Here is an 11,262-nt window from a genome sequence, read left to right as displayed (position 1 = left end):
AGAAATGCTTGCAAGAGGGGGATTTTACCCGTTGGGTTGAAGATGTTTATAAAAATTTTTGTGAGTCCACGACCAAGAAGGAAGCTAGGTTCCAATATTCTAAATTTCCTAGATTATCCCAAGAAATCCAATCCCAAGAAGGAAAGGACAAAATTCAAATGGTTTTGTGTTTAACTCAAAAAGGCTAGTTCAAGGTGTAAGAAAAAGGCCCAACCCGTGAGCCTAAGGAAAATCCAATAGGAGGCCAATCTTTAAAGGTCCATGAGGAGGCAAGTCTAAGGCCCTTTAGTTGAAGAGGCTCTTGACCAAGAAAGGTCATTCATGTAGGTAGCCTTGCTCACATTTGCGTGCAAGCACATGCGTGAGAGAGAGATCCTGCGTATGCGGGAAACTCTTATGCGTGAGGGACCTCCTCACTCGATTCCCTTTCCTCTCCTAAGTTGAATTTTGAGTCTTTTTTTATCTAAAATTTATGGCTGGAAAAGATAGGAAGAAGAAGATGATAAGAGAGCAAGGCAGGAAAGAGTCCTAATTCAAGCAGACTCCATGGAAAGAGAAGCATGAAGGAAACATTCTTGCGACTTGAAGACTCTTACCCGTACAAGGAGTCTTTTATTTTGACATTTTTTACTTGATTAATTTTTAGGTAAGTTCATTCCTAAACAATCCTATATGGATTGAAATGAATAATTCAAAATAAACATCAAATTTTGAGGTAAAAGCTCATGGAGGAATAAACCAAAAAGCTCAGGGAGTCCTAGTCAAATTCTCCCACTCTCTTTCAAGGGAATTTCACTTGGTCTTCAACTTATCTTCTTTAAAATATTAATTAATTAAAGGAATTATCAAATGAAGACAACCAAGACCAAGGAGGAGTCTAGATTCGGCCAAAGAGGAGGGAGCATTATCCAATTTAATCTTGTTATTTTAATTATTATTTTATTGTTTGAATCAATATTTCAAGTGTATTTAATTATCATTTTAAGTTCAAGATTAAGATAGAGTAGAATTTAGATATAGTTTGAAGTAAATTCAAGTATTTATTTTTTTATGGTAAAAGCCTATAAAAAGGCTTCACCTTAGGATGTAAAATCAAGTTCAATCAAGTTCAATTAAGTTAATAAACTTTTGAGCTTATTCTTTACATTTAACTTTTCTAAATTTCTATAATGAATATTTTTCAAGTGAGGTTGCTTCAACCATCTCATTAAGTCAAGAAATTTGAATTGACTTATGGGGTAAGCTGCACGGGAAGAGAAACCTGCATGAAGGAAACATTCTTATGACTTCAAAACTCTTAATCGCACAAGGATTCTTTTTTTTTTACATGTGTTACTTGATTAATTTTTAGAGTAACAGGAGTGAAATTCTATCAATTATATAGATATTATTACGCGTTAATTACAATTTAGACTAGAATAATATAATTGAATTAACGTAGGTTAATCAAATTATCATAGATTTAATTGAATTAAATTAATAATTATTATAAAATGTTAGCAGTTCTTAATTAATAAACCTAGAGAATACTGGAAATGGAACCAAAAGTACATTAGGATAATTCGACAATTACAAACTAGATTAAATCGATTGCGAAATCAAATGCGAATATACACAAGATTCAGGTGAAATTAATTACTTTGGTGCGGTTCCACTGATAAGTTTTTCTCAATTTAAATTGTCTTGCTTTGATTGAATTGTTTTAATTTTTTCATAAAAATTTAATTTCAATTTCTAGAAAATAATAGAATTTGTACAATTTTGGTGGTTGATACGTAATCCTTGTGAAACAATACTCTACTCTTTATTTTATTGCTTGAATGATTTTGTACATTTGCGAATCGCTCATCAAGTTTTTTGGTGCTGTTAACGGAGATTGTTAGTATCAATATCAATACTAAAGGTTCTATTATTAATCTAGAGTTTTTATTTTTTATTTTTTAATTTAAGTGTAATTTTATTTATTTTATTTTATTTTTGTTTTTGGTTTACTTGCATTTTTAGTTTATATTATTTATTATTTTACTTTATTTCATTTTAATTTATTATTTTTAATTTAAGAACAATTTTTTTTATTATTTATTTTATTTTATAAGCAAACTATGCTATTTCTTTTTCTGTTTTCAATTAGTATATGAGTCGATTGAACAACGAAAACTGCTTCTTATAAATCCAAAGATCGAAAAGAGTTATAGACAACTGAATCGAGAGAGAAGGGAACACTTAGCAGTAGAAAAACAAACAAGAGTTGAGTTTACTGAACACGAAGAAATTAGACGAGTAGGGGATGTTTAAAACAAGAATAACGGGAGAGCACTCAGGGACTTTGCTACTCCTTCACTTGTAGGAGTTTCATTTCGCATCATTCGACCGAGTATCAATGCTAACAACTTCGAGATCAAACCTGTCATTATTCAAATGATCCAAACTTCAATTCAGTTTAGGGGTTTACCAAATGATCATCCTAGCGCATCCCTTTAATTTTTTAGAAATTTGTGATAATTTTAAACAAAATGGTATTTCTAATGATGCAATTAGACTTATAACTTTTTCCTTTTTCTTTAAAAGATAAAGTTAAGAATTGGTTACATTCTTTTGCTCCAGGTATAGTTACTACATGAGAAGATTTAGCTCAAAATTTTTGGCTAAGTTTTTCCCACTAGTCAAGACGACGAGGATGAGAAATGATACCGCAAGTTTTTATTAGATGGATGGAGAGACATTGTACGAGGCATGGGAGCGATTCAAGGAGTTGATTCGAAGATGTCCTCACCATGGATTACCTAAGTCGTTGTTGGTTCAAACCTTTTATGACAGATTGAGCCAAAAAACTAAGATCACAATCGATGCACTTCTGGAGGTGCTTTGATGGGAAAGTCTATAGATGATGCTTATGAGCTCTTGGAAGAGATGGCCATAAAGAACTATCAATGGCCAATAGAAAGATTTTAACCCAAGAAAAATGTTGGATTATATGAGATTGATGATTTAACTACTTTTAATGCAAAAATTGATTGTTTATTTTAAAAAATTGATCAAAAGAGTGTTAATGTTGTTAATTTTCATATGTAGGTTGTATTTGAAGATCTTTTTCAAGGACATGAGGTAGAGCAACTGAGTTTTATAGCTAGACAGGGCATGCCACAGTATGATCCATACTTCAATACATACAATCATGTGATAAGAAATCATCCAAATATTTCATGGTGGAATCAACAGAGGATGGTTGGGCCTCTCTTAGGATTTCAGCCTCAAAAAGAAAAGCCCTTACTTGAAGATATGATCGTAGCCATTTATAAGAACACAACATATTTTACAACAAAGACTGAAATAACCATTTAGAATCAATAATTAATGTTGCAAAACCAGTAAGTGTTGATCAATAACCTGAAAATCCAAGTCGGAGAGCTCAAGGTACCTTGCTGAGTAACACTAAGACGAATCCAAAGGAACATTTATGACAATCACCTTAAGAAGTGGGAAGCAATTAAAAAATGCAAGAATTGATGAAGGAACTGAAGAGAAATATATTGAAAGAGAGAAGGTGGAGCAAGAAGAGGAGAAGAAGCAAGTAGTGCTCAAGACCTATGTGCCACTAATTCCATTTTCACAAACCTCAAAAAGCATAATAAAGATAAGAATTTCCTTAAATTTCTTGATATATTTAAAAAACTTCACATTAATATTCCTTTTGCAGATGCTCTTACTCAAATATCAAAGTATACAAAGTTTCTTAAGGAGATTTTAGCAGAGAAGAGGACTTTGGAAGATCATGAGACTGTTATGCTCACTAAGGAGTGTAGTGCCATAATTTAGCATAACCACCTAAAGTGAAAGATCCAAAGAGTTTTACTGTACCATGCAATATTGACAATTATTATTTTAATAATGTTCTTTGTGATCTTGGTACTAGTATTAACTTAATGCCTTATTCTTTGTTTAAAAAGCTAGAAATCGGCGAAATGAAGGCCACAACAATGTCATTGCAACTAGAAAATAGATTAGTGAGATATCCCTTAGAAATAGTAGAGGATGTGCTGGTAAAGGTGAATAACTTCATATTACTTGTCAACTTCATAGTTCTGGACATGGATGTTGATAGAGAAGTTCCACTCATACTTGGGAGACCCTTCCTCGCAACAGGAAGAGCATTAATCGATGTTCAGAAGGGTAAGTTAAAATTGCAAGTTGGGGGTGAGAATGTAACTTTTAACATTTTACATGCCTCAAAATTTCCTTTAGACAATGATAAATATTTTAATACTGATATAATTAATGAGTATGTGTCCAAAAAACTCACCAAGATAAAAAAAGACATTGATGTTAAGGAAGTAGTCAAATCAAATAAAGATAATGATCAAGAAGAGGATGGGGCAAAACAAGAAGAATTAAAAAAAAGTATGCATATTTGGAAGGGGATTTTGAGACGTCGAGACCCACCCTAACCTTATTTGAGTCATATTCTACAAAGTCGAGCTAACGATTGTAAAGCACTGATTGGGAGGCAACCTTATATAGATGGTATTAGACTTATAAGTACAATTTTTTTCATTTTTATTTTTTAATTTCTTTTGTCATTTGATATAATCCTAGATTTTTCTTATTCATTTAATTTCTCCTTTTACTTTATAATTATTTCATTAATGCTTGTAGATTATTAGTTGAGGTCAAGCTAATGTGCTTTTCGATGTTGATGATATCTGCTTTGGATTAGAATAGCTCTTAGGGCAAAATTCTAGTGATCACTTTTAGAGTAGGCATACATGGGCACCATGTAAGGGGAGTTTTTCGTCTCTTGTTCATAAACTGTGAGGACACTATTTGAAATAAGCTTGGGAGTATTGGGTCTTTAGAGTTTAAATTGTCATTTTCTTTTACTTTATCTTGTCTCTTTTTTTTTTATACACTAAAGGGCTAAGCTTTTCACCATAAGTAATCAGTGAAGCATGGTGAAATTGAGATTTTATCTTGACTAAGATTGTAGTTATTTTGAAAAGAAAATAGGATATGTTTGTAAATAATGATTATAATAATTAAGGATTATTTCTCTTAACTTAATCAGTGTAAGGATAATTACATAAGAACCTAATCTAAAGCATTATACTTGTGTCATAGAAAATGTGAGTTTGATTTTTGCTTTTTAGCTAGTCTTAAACTAAGGTTTGAGAGAATGAAACAAATTAGCTAGCATGTAATAGGTGAGATGGAGCATAAAATGCACTCACTCAAAAAGAATAATAATAACAATAATAAATACTTTAAGTGAAAAGGTACAATGGAGTGTAAAACGCACTCACATAAAAAAATAATTAAAAAAAATATTTAATTATATATTGTAATTAGTGTTAAGTTCACTATACTGGTTGAAGTAACAAAGAGGTCAGATTAAACAAAGCATAATTTATAAATCAAGAATAGTGACTTGGAGAGGGAACTTATGTGTTGAAAATATGCAAATTTTATTGAGGTGTATAAGAACTAATAATCTATTTATTGTTTTGCAACATTACTTTTGGATTTTCAATTGACTAATAATTGCAAGAAATGAATAAAATTTTAATATTAGCATGTTGAATAGATGAAGATGGTGAAAATGTGTGCTTTTAAGTGTTTCTTTTCAGTCTTTTGCTTGAGTACAAGCAAAAATTTAAGTTTGGGGCTATTTGATGCATTATACTTTGATCATAATTTTAATATCATTTTTACTTAAATTTAGAAGAATTTTTGAATAAATGTGAGTTGAAAATCAATTAATACATAAAAATTTGTGATGCAAGTGCTTTGATGAAGAAAAGAGGAAAAAAAGGTTGAAAAAAAAAGAAGAGAAGAGGAAGAAGTCAGCCGAAACCCAGATCTACAGCAGCCTAGTACCAAGACTCAAAACGATGCCTTTTTGAGCGCTGGAAACTAAAAAACTAGACGTCAAAACGATGTCGTTTTGAAGTAGTGAAAAAATGCAGAATGAAAGCATGACAACAGGAACACCATAGAGTCAGAAAATCTCCTCAACATATAACTAGGCTAACTTACTTGTAAAGTATGTGGTCTTGATTGCAAGAAAATGGATGGACTTGGTCAGTCTGTCAAAACAACCCAAATAGCATCACGATTCGTACTCATCCTTGGAAAGCCAGTGATGGAGTCCATGGTTACATGCTCCTATTTTTATTCAAGGATGGGGAGACCTTACAAAGACCACTAGGTCTCTGATGCTCTACCTTGATCCTGTGGTAAGTGAGACATCGACTGACATACTCAACAATATCCTTCTTCATACCAGGCCACCAGAAATGACGCCTCAGATCTCGATACACTTTGGTACTTTTAGTGTGGATAGACAACTCGGATGCATGGGCCTCCTACAAAACATCTAATATGAGGTCGGGGCCACTAGGTGCCCATATTTAACCTCGGAATTCGTACAATCCATCATCAATTATTTTGAAGTTGCAGACTTTCTTGGCGGTAAACTTCTTTATGTGCTTCAAAATCTCCTGATCTGTTGACTGGACTTTCCAAACCCGCATGAGGAGATTGGGTTGGATCTGTATCTGGCGAGGTATGCACTGTTGCCATAATGGTTCAAATGAAGACCTTGAATCATCTCGAGCATCCTCCAGCTAGAAGACATTAACAAGCCCAACATGGCCAATTCTTTCTGACTAAGGGTATATGCAACTCCCTTACCCTTACCTGGGTGGTACAAGATCTTGCAGTCGTAGTCTTTAAAGAGGTCCATCAAACGCCTTTGTCTCATGTTCAACTCATTATGGGAGAGCAAATACTTTAGACTTTTGTGATCAGTGTAGATTTCAAAAGTTTGACCATATAGATATTAGTACGTGTGTAGCTAGTTAAGTTCATGTGGCTTTAGTTTTCTAGAACCATACGCCACTACCCGACCATGCTGCATGAGTACACATCCCAGACCAACATGAGACATCACAATAAACTTGAAATTGTCTGGCATTGATGCGGGAGGGTATAAAGAGGATCAAATCAACTCTTATAACCCACTCAATGTTATGGAATACCAAAACTTTAACCACCTAGATAAACTCCTCCCTCTAATTGAATCTACAATCCTAAAAGGAATGAAAAAATAAAGACTAGAAAAAATAAATAAGTAAAGGAAAAATACCACGGATTTACCGATAAGTTGATCCATGCTCCTTGGCTCAATAAGACATCTAAAAACTCTTTGTTCCCCAAGAACTTAAAGAAGCTAACTTAGCAAAAATGCTAAAAGAAGAAATGCTTAAGCTTTCAAGACTTTCTCTCAAATTGATTTGAATTGGTATGTTTACAACCTCTAAGCAAAGATCTATTGATAGCCTTTCCCAGATAATGTAGGTGAGTACAAACTCTCGAAATAAATTATTAAAATAATATCACAGATAAAATTCTATATAATTATAGGATAATTATATAATAACATATTTTTTTATTCCATCTAAATACAAAAAAAATAATTCAATAATTTTAGGGATATAATTTATATTAAAATAATAATTAAAATAAGATAAGATTTATCTCATGTGATTTTCATGTAAAACAAATGGAGAAATTAATTTAGACATGTGGAATTTTAATTTAAAATATGGGTAATTAAAAAATGGGTCCTAAAGCCTTTTAAAAATAAAAATTAAAAAAATATTAATTAATTAAAATGGGTAGGATGGGCTGGCCGGGTTTGGACAACTTGGGCGGGCCGATCCACACGGGCCACGAATAGCGAGCCTGCGAGTTGGTCCGCGGGTCACGTGCTAGGCTGATTCTTGGCCCATCCACGTGGGCCGAGCATGATTGACCCCTTGGGCTTGCACGCACACAACATGTTCCACATGTGGTGCTTGTGGGCCTTATGGGCCATGCGGCGGAGCTGTTAGGCTTGCCTGTGTGCGGGCCTTGCAGCGCACATGCGTATGCCGTATGTATATGGGCTACGCATGCTTGGTTCGCATGGGTAATCTTCTTTGAGCGTGGGCCTTCTTACAATTCTTCAAGCCCATTAATCTTACTTGGGCCTTAAGTTTTTTAGCTTGAACAAACTTGGCCCATCTCTTGGAATAATCCCAATTAGGAAAGTAGATAAGGATGAAATTACTTTCATATTCTGAGCATTCCCATTTTGAAAACTAAAACTTACTTTCCTGTTTGAGTCGGGACTTGCTTGATTCCTCCTTGATGTAGATTGGCATCCTTGACACCAAATTTGGGCTATCCAGTATCACATCATCCGCCCCTTCTTTAAAAAGATTCGTCCTCGAATCTTGACCTTCATCAAAAGGAGAATGGTTTGTGATAACAATAGAAAACACACCGTACTTCTCCGGTATGTTTATTTTATTGATACATGTTATGACTTGATTCACAATTCCTCAAGGATCTAGATCAAATTTTCGTAACCCACTTGCCATGGTAATTATTTGTAAAAGGAAAATACGACGACTATGCAAAGAGAGGTTAAGGTCAAAATGAATCTCCTTGTAGGTAAGTATAATCAAACTTCCCTTTTCACAAGAGATATTCCTTAACATTTTGTCCCTGTCATCAGGATACTCCCTTATTTTCTCTTTCTATTTTTCTCTTAATGGACCATCTTTAGCTATCTGCTGGGTAGCCTTTATACTCAATGGGCCATTGGCTTTCTCTGCGACCTTTTTTCTCTCTTATGCTCTTCTTGAGTATTCATCAAAGGACTGTTTAATTTTGACCTAATCTTCATGTGTCTCTTTTGGTGATAAAGGCATAAGGACATGATTCAGACCGTCCTTTCACAATGAATGTCGATTGACACGATTGCTATGTTGTACTTGTCTATCAAATTGCCAAGGTCTCCCAAGTATTAAGTGACTGGCATGCATAGGTACAATGTCACAACATACCTTGTCGTGATATTCTCTAATGGAGAATGACACTATGACTTGCTTGGTAACTTGGGTTTCACCACACTCATTCAACTACTATAACTGGTATGGAGCTAGATGCTTGATGCATGTCAACCCTTCTCTTTCTATGAATAGAGTGCTTGCTACATTAGCATAGCTACCACTGTCAATGATCATTCCACATACCTTACCATTGACAAGAAATTGCATGTGGAAAATCTTCTCCCTCTGCTCGTTGTCTTCACTCGTAACTTGCATGTTGAGAGCTCTTCGAACAACAAGAACATTACTCCTAAGTGGAGCATCTTTGATGGATTGATACATAATATAGTACCTACAACAAAGGTTAGCGAAAATAATACATTCTCTCTCTCACCTTCCCTCGTATTTACCTAATAATCTCTCAATTGACAGTTTTGTCTATTGAATTGAGCATTTAGAATCAGAATTGATTGAATCGGGTCTGAATGTTAGTCCTTATGACACAACAAGGAATCTTAAAGAATTTTAATTTTTACAAAAGCTCATAAATAAGCACACAGAAGAAGGAATAGTGTGTTTTTCCTGTGTTAAGTGACTAGTATCAATTAGTCACCTAATTTTACAATGGAACGAGTAAAATAAAAGAAAGAAATATAGATCATAAAGATTGACAAGACAAACTAATGCGTAGGGATCCAATCAACCCAATTCATATAATTGAAAGTTATATATATTTATACTACTCCCAATTTGTCGGTTATGCTCTATGATTAGTTAAGTTTCTTTATGCAACGTTGATGCAAAATTATAGAAATGCAATTCGAAAATTAAACATGAATAATATGCAGAATAAAAACAAAAGTTTTCACTCGCACCCATTAGGTAATGCACTTTGCCTTCGAGCTATCAAAGGATTTCCAGCCACCAATTTAGTGGCTATTTTGCTTTTGTTATGTAAGATGCAAACAACGTGCTAATTACCTTATGGGGTGCAATTGGGATAGTTTTCATATTTTTGATATATATAGATACTTTGAATAAACACGAACCACTTGAATTAAACAGATAGATATGAATTTAAGAGGGATACAAGACAAATTAACAAATCAAAATTTAATTTAAATTGTCAATTAAAGAACAAAAATGTTGAAAGCAATAAAGATAAATTTGGGTTCTAAGAGCCTAAACTCTAATACTAGATGATGCAGGAGGGTATGGAGAGGATCGAATCAACTCCTATAACCCACTCAACGTTATGCAATACCAAAACTTTAACCTCTTAGATACCTCTAATTAAATCTACAATGTTAAAAGAAATAAAAAAATAAAGAAAAAAAATAAATAAGGAAAGGAAAAATGCCATTGACTTATTGATAAGTTGATCCCTACTCCATAGCTAAACAAAGATTTTAAAAGACTCCTACTTCCTGAAAAGCTTGAAGAAGCTATCTTAGTAAAACTGCTAAAAGAAGAAGAGCTTAACCTTTCAAGAATTTCTCTTAAATGGATTGGAATTAGTGTGTTTACAACCTATGGGCAAATGCCTATTTATAGCATTTTTTGGACAATCTAGATTAGTATAAACTCTTGTAATAAATTAATAAAATAATCTAGATGAGTACAAATTTCTTGTAATAAATTAATAAAATAATCTTGTCGATAAAACTCTATCTAATTTTAGGATAATTACATAATAAAATATTTATTCCATCCCATCTAAATACAAAAAAATTAATTAAATAATCTTAGGGATAAAATTTACATTAAAATAATAATTAAAATAAGATAAAACTCATCCCATATGATTTTCATGTAAAACACATAGAGAAATTAATTTAGACATGTGAGATTTTAATTTTAAACATTGGCAATTAAAAAGTGGGTCACAAAGCCTTAAAAAAAATTAAAAAAATATTGATTAATTAAAACGGGGAGGACAAGCTATGAACAATGGGCCTGTGAGTTGGGCCGTGGGTCGCGCACTGGGCCAAATGGGACGATTTCGGGCTCGTCTAAGCGGGGCAAGCATGATCGGCCCGTTGGGCCTATGTGTGTACGGCGGGCTCTGCATACGGTGCTTGCGGGCATTTTGGGCTGTGCAGTGGAGCTGCTGGGTCTACCTGTGCACAGGCCTTGCAGCGCATATTCGCATGTCGTACATATGTGGGCTGCGCGTGCTTGGTTCATGTGGGCCATCTTCCTCGGGTGTGGGCTTTCTTACAATTCTTCAAGCCCATCAAGCTTACTTGGGCCTTAAGTCTTTTGCCTTGAAAAAATTTGGCCCATCTCTTGGAATAATCCCAATTAGGAAAATAGTCAGGGATGAAATTAGTTTTCTATTTTGGGCATTCCCATTCAGGTCCCAACTCAAAACGAAATGTAAATTCTC

General features: G+C 33.8%; 1 non-coding gene across 1 annotated transcript; it reads right to left on the bottom strand.

Moving 5' to 3' along the window:
- Positions 1 to 2,674: 2,674 nt before the first annotated feature.
- LOC148253407 (small nucleolar RNA R71) lies at positions 2,675 to 2,781 on the bottom strand. Its single transcript, XR_015812960.1, has one exon. It is a non-coding gene; the product is annotated as a small nucleolar RNA R71 (small nucleolar RNA).
- Between the last annotated feature and the right edge of the window lie 8,481 nt (positions 2,782 to 11,262).

The sequence above is a fragment of the Carica papaya genome, chromosome 6 (genome assembly GCF_054855325.1).
Source record: "Carica papaya isolate Zhongbai chromosome 6, ASM5485532v1, whole genome shotgun sequence".
In the NCBI taxonomy this organism is placed as follows: Eukaryota; Viridiplantae; Streptophyta; class Magnoliopsida; order Brassicales; family Caricaceae; genus Carica; species Carica papaya.
This window is presented reverse-complemented; position numbering and strand designations above follow the sequence as displayed.